We start from the raw sequence: 14145 nt of genomic DNA on the forward strand, positions 1-14145 counted from the left end.
GCTTGAAGTTCAGGGGTCAATATGTATTTGCTACTCTTGATATTCTTTTAACCAAGACTGAATAACTGATACATCAATATGTTCCAATCTTGCGTGATCTAATGGGGGCCATGACCAAAGCCTAAACCTTCAAGAAGGGCCCTGGTGTATAGGTCACATACTGGAATTACTTCTCTCTGGCCTTCCATCATCCTTTCCAGTTGTTTTTGGTTTATGATTTAGCCATAGTCATGGTCTTTCCTCTCCATCAATCTTCCTATTTGTTGTGTTTGTCTCTTCTATGTCTCCCTTTTATTAATGCTCTTGTTTTTGATCTGAGCTTTAATTTTCTGTTGCCTTTATGTCTGTTAGTTTGGTGTAAACGTGCACCTTGAGACTAGTACATTAACCACTGGCAGAATCTGGGGGTGTTTTATACATTTGCTTTGGAAACCATGGATTTTACCCTAGGGTCACTTTCTTGTCTTCTGAAAGAGATCCTGTGGGGGATTGAAAGGCTAAGTCAAGAAACTTGCCAAATTCTGTGAGTAATATTGTCTTGCCCTATATATTATTTTATATTTCTGCTCTGGTACCCAGGTTGCATTGTTGTACACGATGTCCACTATATGGACTGTATTACTCTAAGGCAGGGGTCCCCAACTTTTTTATCCATGAGCAACGTTCAAGAGTTTGGGAGCAACACAAGCATGAAAAAAGTCTCCGGGAGTGCCAAAGATGGGCTGTGGTAGCCCCTATGTGGACTGGCAGCCTACAGCAGGGACACGTGGTTTTTATACAATTAAAGCTTTCCTTCAAACCAGGAATTGAAAAATAAGCACCTGCTTTGAGGCCACTGGGAGCAACAGGCAAAAGGTTGGTGATTAACATGTTGCTCATGAGCCACTGGTTGGGGACCACTGCCCTAAGGGAACATAAACAAGGGGCATTTATATCTATTTTTCCCAACGCATTAGTGTTTAGATGCCCCTTGAATTCTCCCCAACTGCACCTCTATCATATGCCTATGGTCACGTTAAGCAATGCTCATACGTGTTTGCTTCTGCACTGCAAGGACTACTGCAACAACAGCCCAATGTGGTCTTTACTCATCTGGGTTATAGAGCTGTCTGTATCATGGTCCCATCAAGCTTTCACTCTTTAATGATCGTGCTCTAGGGCAGCCCTTATTGACATCATTTATATAATGGGTAATCAATAAGGAAACCAGAAGAGGGGTTGTAATTATTAATGTTTATCAATGGAACGCATAATCAGGGAATAGCTGTAGCATCAACATACGTGTAGGAGTCCAAATCATTTATAGCCTGGAGTTGTGTTGAGTTTTGTGTTTAGAATTAATTAACTTGGCTTAACACTGTACAGGGTAGTGGTTTACAGAATCTATTGAATAGTTGTCACTTTTAAGCACAGCTACTTATTTGAAGCTTTCACAACCAAGGTGGCCTGCCATTGCCCATTATGGATAGTGGTCCAATTGTATTTTTATAGGTTTCCTCTCCAGCTTGTGCTTTTCACTACTTGGTGCACATGACCAAAAGTAACACCTAAGCAAGTGTGACCCCATAGGATCAGTAATGGAAGAGGGAGGAAAGTTCTGGTGAAGCTGTTGCAGGTTATAAAGTGGAGTGCCAACATACAGGGTCAATGAAAACAGACTGAGAGCAAATAGACAGGCAGGGGGAGCTCAGATTGGTGGGGGAATGCAAAGAGGATGATAAAAGCAACAACTGGAAGATGATTGGGAGTAGATACTGGGTGAAGGTACAAACAACATCAGTAAACATCTGAAATAACTGATGAGCACCAAGATCTCTGGAACTGGTAGGACTTGCCATCATTACGTATAATGAATCACTACCTACATGGCTTACCTTCTGTTTGCCTCCTGCCCTGGCTATTTACAGCAAAGTCTCATTTCATCCCTCATTAGCCGTAGTGTCTCTCCCTCTGCTGTGCCTCGTGCATATATCAGCTGCTTTGCTGGTCACCCGCGGTGCCAGTCTCCTTCTCCGACCTTCTAACCTACAGAGAGACAGAAATCAAGGTCAGTGGATTGAGAGAGCTGAATGGCCTCAAGTTGGATACATCAGCTGCAAATACTTTTAATATCAAAAAAATAACATTTTACATTTTATAAAGGGAATTTGTGGCTAAAGAGGGCCACTGTGGGGCCCTGGGGAAAACCAAGCTCTTGTCTTGTTACCAACATAGAGCAATTTGTCATGCAAGTTGGCAGCGCCCATATATATATAGGTGCAGTGCATCGTGTCAACAGGTTTAAAGGGAACCTGTCATCAGAAAACATGTTTTTTTCAAAACGCATCAGTTAATAGTGCTGCTCCAGCAGAATTCTGCACTGAAATCCATTTCTCAAAAGAACAAACTGATTTTTTTATATTCAATTTTGAAATCTGACATGGGGCTAGACATTGTGTCAATTTCCCAGCTGCCCCTGGTCATGTGACTTGTGCCTGCACTTTAGGAGAGAAATGCGTTCTGGCAGGCTGCTGTTTTTCCTTCTCAATGTAACTGAATGTGTCTCAGTGGGACCTGGATTTTACTATTGAGTGTCGTTCTTAGATCTACCAGGCAGCTGTTATCTTGTGTTAGGGAGCTGTAATCTGGTTACCTTCCCATTGTTCTTTTGTTTGGCTACTGGGGGAGGGGGTGATATCACTCCAACTTGCAGTAAAGAGTGATTGAAGTTTATCAGAGCACAAGTCACATGACTTGGGGCAGCTGGGAAATTGACAATATGTCTAGCCCCATGTCAGATTTCAAAATTGAATTTAAAAAAGTCTGTTTGCTCTTTTGAGAAATGGATTTCAGTGCAGAATTCTGCTGGAGCAGCACTATTAAACGATTCATTTTGGGAAAAAAAAATGTTTTTCCCATGACTGTATCCCTTTAATGTCTCATATACAGTCCTGTTTGCTTATACGAGTCAAAAGAATTTTGCCGCTGTTACTGTCAGACTGCAGGAAAAGCCAACTGACGGGAAACCAGTAATAGGCCCCAATTGTGAGAAAGTGCAGTAATCACCAGCTATCCACTTTGCTACCCAATATCCAAACCCATTATGGGCAATTGAGTTGATATAATGCGCCATATTTCAGAGTTAGCTTCACGCCTAACACTTTACTCTCTGCTCACACAACATGCGGCTCTGCTGTCTCTGCTTTGCTACTGTCTCTGGCAGAGTGCTAAGTGCGCTCTCTTTTTAAACATCGTTTCATCTCTCCTTCAGCATCAAAGGGTTTATCAAAGTGACAGTGAGCACAACTCTTTGCACTTTATATCCCATTAACTGCAAAAATGAAATTGGCGTTGGATCTGTACAAATGGCCGGCTTTCAGACAGGTTTTATTGATCCTTTCCTGATTGTCTCCGAGAGAGACACACTACCCTGTCATCATGCTCTTGCCAACACCGCTAATCAATGAATTTTGGTGAAACCACTTGACAAGTTGTCTTACCCAATAATAAAAATAGAAGGGAAGAAAGAATTAAAGAGAAAAAGAAGAAAGGAAGGGTAGGTATCAGACTTGTTATCCAAAATGACCTGGGGTTTTCTGGATAAGAGGTATTTCCATAATATGGATCTCCATCCCTTAAGTCTACTAAAAAATGATTGAAATATTTGTTTAACCCAATAGGATTGTTTTTGTCTCAAATAAGGATTAATTATATCATAGTTGTACAAAGTACAGGTATGGGATCAGTTATCCAGAAAGCTCTGAATTATAGAACAGCCGTCTCCCATAGATTTCATTTTATCTAAATAATCCAATTTTTGTTAAATTGATTTCTTTTTTCTCTGTAGTAATAAAACAGTAGCTTATACCTGATCCCAACTAAAATATTATTAATCTTTATTGGAATCAACACCAGCCTATTGGGTCAATTTAATGTTTTCTGGTAGACTTAAGGTATGAAGATCCAAATTATGGAAAGATCCATTATCCATAAAACTACAGGTCCTGAGCATTCTGGATAACAGGTCACATACCTGTACTGTTTTATTATTACAGAGAATAAGGAAATCATATTTAAAAATTAGACTTATTTGATGAAAATGGAGTCTATAGGAGTCGCCATTCCCATAATTCGGAGCTTTCTGAATTTCCGGATGACAGATACCATTGGTAAAATGCTAGGCTATTCATGAGGGTCTCCAGTGAACAACCAAGTGGGGGAAGCTGATCATGGAATTGCACCCAAAAAGACTGTGCAGTAGGCATGTGGTACCACAAAACCTTAGGTGGCCATTTGCTCAACTAGATACACCATAAAGCTCAGAATTAGATTAAGGTTAAGTATAAATTTAGGGTCCTAGATTTTTTATGGCTGTATGACTGAAACATCAATGTTTTCATATACCTGTAACCTTTTCATGAACTGGGGTGTCTGGCCAAAGGTTGGACCTTCAAGGGGGACTGGAAAAGTCGGATAACCACCAGTCTAAAATGAGTGAGATTTTTCATCAAACCTTTCAATCCTTTATCAAGCAGCTTCTTCAATTCAACATCCAGTTGCTTTAGACTTAATCTCCTCTAAAGACTTCTACAGACCAGGAGCCAACATTACCTTCCCCACCTCAGGCTCTGTGCTGGACACTTGATCCTAAGACAGTATTTAGTAGCGGTAAGCCTAAAACAACTGAAGAAGCCACTTGAATGAGCAGTTAACAGATCAGAAAGTTCACTTGCTTTACACCAGCAGTCATAAAACTTTGTTTTTTTCAATTCTACAATTTCGTATGGTCCCACTTAGCTCATCACAAGGTTACAGATATAAGAACACCTCAACCGTTCATCCATGGTTCCTAGAAACTGTAGGACAGCAAATAAATAAACGTTCAATGTGCTACTTAAGCAAGCCCTATATTTTGGGAACCACTGCTTTAGGCACATCACTACTAAATACTTTATATCATGACCAGGGTAACCTTTATAGACACTTGGTTCATTGGTATTAACCAACAAGGAAGAAAGATCAAAGCTTAAAAACCTATACAACCCCCAATTTCAGTTGCGCAGCAATTTCAGCTGTATTTTTCAACCTGAAATATCCCTTCCCACTTCAACATTTCACTCTGATTTCTTCCAAGCTAACATTAGCAATGTGCATTCTATTTTGAGGGAAGTTATTCCATCAAGGTCTTCAACCCCAACCGTACGCTCAGTAGGACGACCGAGCCATGGAAAATGTAACTTAATTACTGTAATCTGAAAGAAGAATTATATATATATGTTAACTCCTTTATGGCTACATCCTCTGCCATATTTTCGGTTTGTATACAAATGTTATGCAAGACATCAGTTCAATAGACGCCATGTGGTGTTAAGGGGTTACCAGCACCCATCACCAGCCAAGTTACATCATTTTAAATATCTGTGTAAGAGCAAGGGTTCAAAGGTGACATTTTTGTTGGAGAGGTTACCAATAGATGGATTTTTATCTACCAATAGATGGTAATTAATCTGTTCTCTCCCCCCGGGTGGTGGCTCCACCAGCAATCATGGCGCCTTATACTACTGTTAGCAGGGACTTCCCTCTGGGGTCCCCCAATTCTTAGCTCAATGGTCCCCTGGGTAGTGGACCTTGCCAACAAGTAGAATGGGGCCCTTCGGTCACCGACCTACACACAAAGGAACAGCAGTCTCCTTATCACTCAGAGTGAAATGTTCCATTTGGATGCTAAAACGCAGCACTTTATCAGAAGTGTCATCTTCAAGCCAACCATCATCCGCCAGCAGGGAGTACTTCCTAATGTATTTGGAAATGTTGCATTATTTTAATGGCAAGGAGGAACTGAATCAGTGTAATGTAGAGGTTTCACTATTTAATCTCTAATAGTTGGAATGGAAGTTGACATGGCAGATCCATTATTTTATATTGAGAGATATTTCAACTGAAACCGTAGTGAGTAATGTACAAGGTTCTTCTCCTAATGTCCTGCTGCGTATGAAAGCGTGCAGGACCTAGAATTTTACTGGACCTCTTTTTATAGTGTCCATGCCCACACCTAAACTTTCAGCATATCTAATATACTTTAAACACCCACCCACCACTGGGTCCTCTGTGCCTACTGCTATGACCATGTTGGCATGACCGTACATCAAACAAAAATTGTCTAATTTACCATTGAGAAGTCTGTGCACCCGTTAATGTCTGCCTTTTTTTGGTGCTTCCTTCTAGCTGACTAAAGTCCTGCATTACGCGACTGATTTATGTGCAAGGTTGATGCTCACTGATCTGTGTTTAACAAAACTGATTGCGATCTCCACAAGGCAGAGACAGAAAGACAGGTAGCACTGACCCCTGTGCAGGCCGAGGGAGAAAGGAAGTCATCCAAGTGCTTAAAATATAAATTGTTCTTTAATATCTTGGTTCCTCGAGATCAAGGGAGGGAATTGGGAGGGGTTGTGTTAACCTTTTGTGTTGGCCAGCAGTTCTAACACAATACACACTCCTAGCAAAATGACACAAGTTGTCTCTATAAGCTCACTGGTCAACTTAGATCCATAAAACGTAGTCCAAAATATACTTGATATTCTAGGCAACCGTAAGTCCCACTGTAGAGCTATGATGTCTTTCTTGACATTTGTGTGAACCCTTAGTGTGGTAAAGTTCAATATTAACTGCTGTCACAACTTGAATCTTAGTTGGTGCAAGAGTTCAACACTTGCAGGTTTTTCAATGCCAACTAGTACCTTTGAGAATTTTCCATCAGAGGCACCAATGTATGTGGCCATTTCTCTATCTGGACCTCCTCAATGGGTCTCCATCATTCCTAGTTCTATAGGACAGACCATGTCCATGCCAATCTCTTGTAGGTGGCTTTTCCTCCAGTCGGACACTCCCAAGCAGTTTCCATCATTCTTCCATCCTTTACCAGGACAGACAATGTCCATGCCAATTTTTGTAGGTGGCTTTTTCCCTATTCGGACACTCCCAAGCAGTTTCCATCATTCTTCCATCCTTTACCAGGACAGACAATGTCCATGCCAATTTTTGTAGGTGGCTTTTCCCCTATTCGGACACTCCCAAGCAGTTTCCATCATTCTTCCATCCTTTACCAGGACAGACCACGTTGATGCTAATTTGTTCCAAACTGTCATCTCCGGTGACCATTTTCAGACAGGCCACATCCAAACTAGACGAAACCTTTACGTATGTTGCCACCTTTTACCCCTTCCCAACAGGCTAGGATGTTAGACAAGAGCCCAAGGATGTTCAGCACAAGCCAGATGGTTCATAGATAACTTAGAGCATCCTTGGGATTCAGGCAGTTGTATTTTAACAACAACTACCCTTTGTCCGCCCTAGATGTAGACCGTGCAGCAGCATTTCTAGTGTCACTTGGCTTGTGTACAAAATCAGACTTGGCATTAACATGTTCTTCCTTTACAAATGTACTTCATCTCTGTCTGACTCCTTCTCTGGGGAGCAGATACACAGCACAAACCCCTGATGGTTCAGACTGCAAGAAGCCATTTATCAGATGGAATTCTGGTGATTTATGGCCTTGTTTGCAATCAGTTTATTTGGGTTTTCTACACAGTTGTCTGCTATTCTGACATTTTCTCAGTCTGTGTTTATTTAAGGGGACATAACACTGCTGTCTTTGGCTCTAGCATGTTGACTAGTGGTCACGCAGAATTCCAGGGGAACAAACCTTTGGTGGGTCAGATTAACACATACCTACATATGTGTAACTACAGATATTCAAGTAAGGAATGTTTTGTGACCTATACCATTCTATACTAGTAATCTTAGGAAACAGTATGGTGGCCTCCAACACATATTTACAAATACAGATATACAGAGAAGATATGTTCTGCACACACAATAAGGGATCATGGGGGCATCATACTACCCATTATACCAAAATCTACAATCGGCCCAAACCCCTCCACTCTACATGAAAGGTTGCCCCTCTTGAGCCCACTTTGCCACAGGTTCCCAGACTGGAGCACCCTCTTATTGCAGCCTTACACACAATAAGCTGTACCCGAATACAATGAGGTCATCTCCACCCCTCATATAAATACAAATATTAAGAGAAGGTGCACACTCGCTATAATTTGATAATGCCCTGTCGAATGGAAGCAAGATGGCAACGTCTACCCATGTATAGAAGTGAATACAAACATTTGGGGAAAGAATGTTGGTACACACATTAATCTGTACTGTCTACATGGGAGAGGAACAGTACTTGTTTGCTTTAATCCCTAACTAGTTCCTTGGCCCTTGACATGACTCCATACACTAGCCAGGAACCCTACAGAAGACCATCAAGCATTGATGTAGGTTCTTTTCACGTGAATGAATGAACACTATGTTACAGCAATAGTTTCGTCCCTGTGCTTTTGTTCTCAAATTGTCTTGTTCCCTACAATAGCAATAATGTACTTATTTTTCTGTCTGTACAGTCAGTTCATTAACCACAAGTATATCATCCAGTAACGCAGAAGATTAATGTTGTTACCCGTCTCTATTGTGTATTCAGGTTTTCTGCAGAGTGAGAACATACATTGGAGCCTGGTGAGGCAGATGGCACGTTTTTAGCTCTAGCATTTTCGGGCTAAAAAGCATCAGCAGGGTGGTGTTGAGCACTTCCTTAGCAATACATTGTGAATGTGGACCTTGTTTTCTAGATCATTATATGTTGGTTACATCAGTATTCCTGAACTGCAGTGATCTGGAAGACAGAAGGGTACCCCCTTTCATAAGGGATTCTTCATCCAAGTCAAAGATAAAGCAAGAATCTCCCAAGACATGGAGAGCATTTTGGCACCCCTTGGTTAATAGGCTTTCCATCTCCTTTAAATTGGACTTCTAGGATTATGTTAAAACAATGGTTCTTCTTAAATCTTATTGGTAATGGTCTTTAGGTTGCCCCCCCACCCAGCCACTGCTCTCGGTCCCACAAAGCCTCTTGCCGTTTGGGAGCCGCTGCTTTAATGTAAAAACACACATCTTGGTCAGGTTCGTGTTTCTGTAAATAATATTTTACAGAGCCCTCCCGGGTGCTGATTTTCTCCTCCATGTCTGTGAGATGATCAGTTCAGACATGATTGCACTGCTGCTTCTTCTCCCTTCTTTACCAAGAGGGAAATCTTACCAGGAGTATCTAATAAAACTTCAGTTACCTTTAATATGTCGCCTTCCAGCCCAGTTCCTTTGTGGTTCTGTCTCTCTGGATCACAAATGGCTCACCCATCAGTTATGTGAAAGAATCTGGAAGATAAATAGAAGAGCGTATGAAGACAGGGATAAGCAATAACGGTCTCTTTTTGGCAAACACCCACGCATAACAAAGTAAATGCCTAAATCATATTAAAATTTCATTCTTAGATGACCTACTGCTACTAATTCAGTACCAGTAGTAGTAAATCCAAGTTGTATGAAGCTCTAGAAGTATCAGAGGGTTGGATAGCTGTAATAATGAATGCAAAGGCAAACCGTGCCAGACTGGGCCTCCTAGGGTGCATCAGAGAACATTTTTAGATGACCTTTTGCTACTTGCAAACAGTAGTACTAAATCCATGTGGGATGAAGCTACCATAGAGGGTTGGGTAGCTGTAATAATGAATGCTAAGGCAAACCATGTCAGACTGGGCCTCCTAGGGTCCATCAAAGAACATGAGATCCAGGGCTCACTCCTACAGAAACTAGACTGAGATAGTGCCAAATGGTGTAGAGGTCATATAGGCTTATGGTAGAAATAAAACATGGCCAATAGGATTCTCCAGGGTGAGACCTACTGGGAGATACAATTGTATTCTGGCATGCCAGTCCTACCCTGTCATAAAGGTATAACTAGAGAAGAAGGTGGCTATTTTTATAGAACAGTCATATATTGTGAGGAGAAGGTGAAAGGCAAGTTTGGGTTGGAGGATTATTGATGTGTCTGTACCCTTGTTAGGCAGTGAGGGGCGCTCTGACCAAATGTTGGACCTTGAAAGGTGCATGAGCCTAAACATTCCCCAAACCTAAGCAATAAGGGATAATATTTTGTAGATAAGAAATACCAGGAGAGCAGGACAAGAGGCAAGTGTAGACTAGAAAAGAGCCAAAGGGGTGTTTAAGCATCTCTCTGGGTATTTGAGGTTGTTCATTAGTAAGAAATAAAGAAAAAACTTTGGAAGGTTTCATAAAATTTTTCTACTGAATGACCTCAGCCCTCCAAAGATGGACCTGTGCCAGATCAATCTTGGTGAGTCCTCTCTGTGGCATCCGAGGACTTATTAGATGCTGCACTCGTCTCAGTTTGTGCATCTGCTCTGAACCTCCCGATTTCATTCTCACTTTCCAAGCCAGCTGTGACTGCAGGACAGACGGAGCCAGGCGGTTAATCAGCAACTGGTCTGTGCCCTCCACCAACTCATTTCCAGCCATCCCAAAACCACTTCCATCTTATTCTTTTCAGCCCATGAATTATGCATGAAGCTTCTCTGTTATTCACAGATTAATTGACTCACTGTAACGTTGATACCTCAGGCTCAGACTGGACCGGTGGTCAATCTTCTTCTTTGGTTCCGGACATTGTGCCTTTCAGTCTTCTGTATTGACAATTACCGTGTAGGTTTCTCAAGGTCACCAGGCTGCAACACCGTCTGACAAATTTGGCATAAAAGAAAATGGTATCAAAAGCTGGTACCCCTGTGAATAATGGAGAGGGCTTTCATATTTTTAGAAGTTCAGGCTCCTGGCTTTGCCGTTGAAGCTGAAACCACCATATAAAAGAAATTCCATTATATATCTAATGCGGGTAGAAATATGATTTTCTTGTGATTCTAAGCAACTTTGCAATATACATCAATTTAACATTTTGAATGGTCTTTGCAACTGTGGCAGCAATTGAAAGCAGTATTCTAGTATCCCTAGATACTAAACCTCCAGGTCTAATGGTATTTTATGCAATAATCTATACCAGGGGTCCCCAATAACCGGGCTGTGCCGAATCGGGCCGGCTCTGGTCACGGCTGTAGTCTATAACAAGAGAAGGAATGTTCTGGGCACACAATAAGCTATACCCTCATACTGTACTGTCTAAGGGAATCAATATGGCACCTCCTCCTCCCATATGTATAAATACAAATATACAGAGAAGGAATGTTCTGGGCACACAATAAACTATACCCTCACACTGTACTGTCTAAGGGGATCAATATGACACCTCCTCCCATATGTATAAATACAAATATACAGAGAAGGAATGTTCTGGGCACACAATAAGCTATACCCTCATACTGTACTGTCTAAGGGAATCAATATGGCACCTCCTTCCCTTATGTATAAATACAAATATACAGAGAAGGAATGTTCTGGGCACACAATAAACTATACCCTCATACTGTACTGTCTAACGGAATCAATATGGCACCTCCTCCTCCCATATGTATAAATACAAATATACAGAGAAGGAATGTTCTGGGCACACAAACTATACCCTCATACTGTACTGTCTAACGGAATCAATATGGCACCTCCTTCCCATATGTATAAATACAAATATACAGAGAAGGAATGTTCTTGGCACACAATAAGCTATACCCCGATACTGTACTGTTTAAGGCAATCAATATGGCAGCTTCCTTTCTCATACATCTCATATACAGACACACAGAAGGAAAATTCTAGGCACAGTAAGCTATAGCTTCATGCCCTACTGTCTTAAAAAATACATTCCTATGTATTTTTAAAAAATATATAATTACCTATATTTTTCCTTTAACAAACCACAAACTCTGAGGTTTACAAGCAACACAACCTTTGTTCAGATGAAAGAGACTGTTGTAATATTTGTGATGCTCTTTGAGGATTTGTGTTTTCCCCTGTCACAAAGAGATGTCGGATGTTTCATGTCTCTCGTCTCGGCCTTTCATGTCGTAGCTCTTTATACATAATAATCTGGGGACGTTCTACTTTGCCTTTTCATATAACAGCGACGTGCCCATCATTTCTTTATAGTATCCCAATTGTCATGTTTTCTCTGTATTTCAATGTATAGTCTCTCTAACTCTTTGTACTGCCATTGGAATGTCTTTGTTGGGTCTGGGTCGGTCTAGGAGCAACAAGGTAATACGCTGCCTATATAGCAAAACATTATCCCTACAAACCTGTTATCCAGAATGCTCTGGATCTGGGGTTTCCGGATAAGGAATCTTTATGTAATTCGGATCTTCATACCTTAAGTCTACTAGAAAATCATATAAACATTAAATAAACCCAATAGGCTGGTTTTGCTTCTAATATGGATTAATTCTATCTTAGTTGGGATCAAGTACAAGCGACTGTTTTATTATTACACAGAAAAAGGAAATATTTTTGGATTATCTGGATAAAATTGGGTCTTCCCATAGTTTAGAGCTTTCTGGATAAAGGATCCCATACCTATGCTAAATTGTCCAATTAAATAGACATTGTTTCATGGTGATGGCCAGAAAATATGAGACCCAGAGGCTGATCAGGGATGACTCAAGAATATAGAAGGTGCAAATTTGGGACAGGTCACAACACTCATTGAACTTGAACACAGTAGGAAAGAGTGTGTTAATGATCCACTAGTAACATTTTGGGACAGAGGAAGCTAAATGTCTAGATAAAGCAGAGGGTGGACCTTCATCTATTGTTGAAGGTGGGTCAATCCTGATCTGAAGGACCACCAAATTGGATGGAAAGAGGTGGATCTGGGCATGGTCAATGTAGAATGGAAACTATGGGACGTAGGCCAAAACTCTGAGCATGACCTTTATGGAGGGGCCAGGGGATAAGGTAAGAGACTAGTCAGGGGTCTCAACTGATGCAACAGTCCAGTTTAAAGAAGCAGGTCTTGTTGAGGTTGGGAACATATCAAGGATGTCTGTATGGCTGGGGATAATCTGGGGCTTGGTCAAATAGATGAGTATAATATCTTAGCTGGAGTCCAAATTCTACTTGGTTCACAGGGACCATCACCCTGGTAGGTGGCCAGTGCGTTAATAATTCAGGCCTCTAGGGACATGTTATGTAAGTAGTATGATGCCTTATGATTTCTGATGGTGGACCGGACTATAAGCCTCAATATTTACGGAGCTAGGAGTTTCAAAGGGGGTGCTAACCAACTGGCACTTTTCATTATGACTATATGTCACCAATATAAAGAGAGGGGTGGCCTTCCTAGTGTCATTGATCTCCTCTGTGACTTTGAATATTCGGAAACCCGTTATCCAGAAAACTCCAGAAAAGCCATCTCTCCATTTTACTCTACTAATTCCAATTTTTAAATGATTTTAATAATAAAACCCTTATACTTGATCCCAACTAAGATATAATTAATCCTTACTGGAGGCAAAACAGTTGGGTTTGTTTCATAATGAAATGATGTTTTAGCAGGCTTCTGATACGGAGATCCAAATTACAGAAAGATCCCTTATGCAGAAAACCCCAAGTCTCAAGCATTCTGGATGACAGATTTTGGAATGGGGTGCTGTGATTAAAACGAATCAGCTGCTCTTTTAATGACAGACTGTAAGAGAAAATGTATTTACTTGCCCTGGTTTCTCCTTTGCAGTTGTTTTTTCAGGCCAAAGAATCTTTTTAATTGACAAATTCATCTGTACAGGGACCTGATGGCAGCCGCTCATGTGCTGATCTAAACAGGTTTTCCGTCTGATTAAAATCCAAGTTGTAGTGGGGGGGGAATGACTTTTGTATCGATTGTCCAAATCTCGATTATGGCGCACACCTCTGCAGATCCCAAACAAGGCACCGGAGGTTTGAAAGCAAAGCTGTCGTTGTGCCGTTGGTCGGCTGCACCGAGGGTCATTAACTCCAATTGCGCTTTCTTATTCCATCTGTCAGTCCGTATGTGCGCATATTCCACTTCCAAATTCCTCCAGGGCAGCGGCTCACAAAGTAACGATCAAAAGCTGTTATGTTACTGCGATCCGTGCAAAAAAGCATTTTGTTCTGTAATAACACAAATGGAAAAAGAATAATGTACCAACCACTGAAATATAAGGATATTAGAATCATTGAGGGGTTCTCTGACCATATAAAGGCACAAGGCTGCAGGCTGAGTTATACAGGGAACTCTGAGTATCACTCATGTATTATAAGGGATAGTGTACCCCCTACTGTAATGGATAA

The 14145-nt window shown here is 41.1% G+C and overlaps 1 protein-coding gene and 1 long non-coding RNA gene across 6 annotated transcripts in view; one reads left to right on the plus strand and one right to left on the minus strand.

Annotated features, from left to right (window-relative positions):
- The window catches only part of LOC108702568 (acid-sensing ion channel 2), a 245866-nt gene that overhangs the window by 215587 nt on the left and 16134 nt on the right, over nt 1-14145 (plus strand). The window lies entirely within an intron of this gene.
- Nucleotides 1-14145, minus strand: part of LOC108702569 — a 144392-nt gene that overhangs the window by 1068 nt on the left and 129179 nt on the right. For all 3 annotated transcript variants that reach the window (XR_001933309.2, XR_005964810.1, XR_005964809.1), the window contains exons 3-4: nt 9162-9249; nt 1875-2025 (exon numbers count right to left, since the gene is read on the minus strand). This is a non-coding gene — a long non-coding RNA (uncharacterized LOC108702569). The remainder of the gene's footprint in view (nt 1-1874; nt 2026-9161; nt 9250-14145) is intronic.

Source organism: Xenopus laevis, chromosome 9_10S (genome assembly GCF_017654675.1).
Source record: "Xenopus laevis strain J_2021 chromosome 9_10S, Xenopus_laevis_v10.1, whole genome shotgun sequence".
In the NCBI taxonomy this organism is placed as follows: domain Eukaryota; kingdom Metazoa; phylum Chordata; class Amphibia; order Anura; family Pipidae; genus Xenopus; species Xenopus laevis.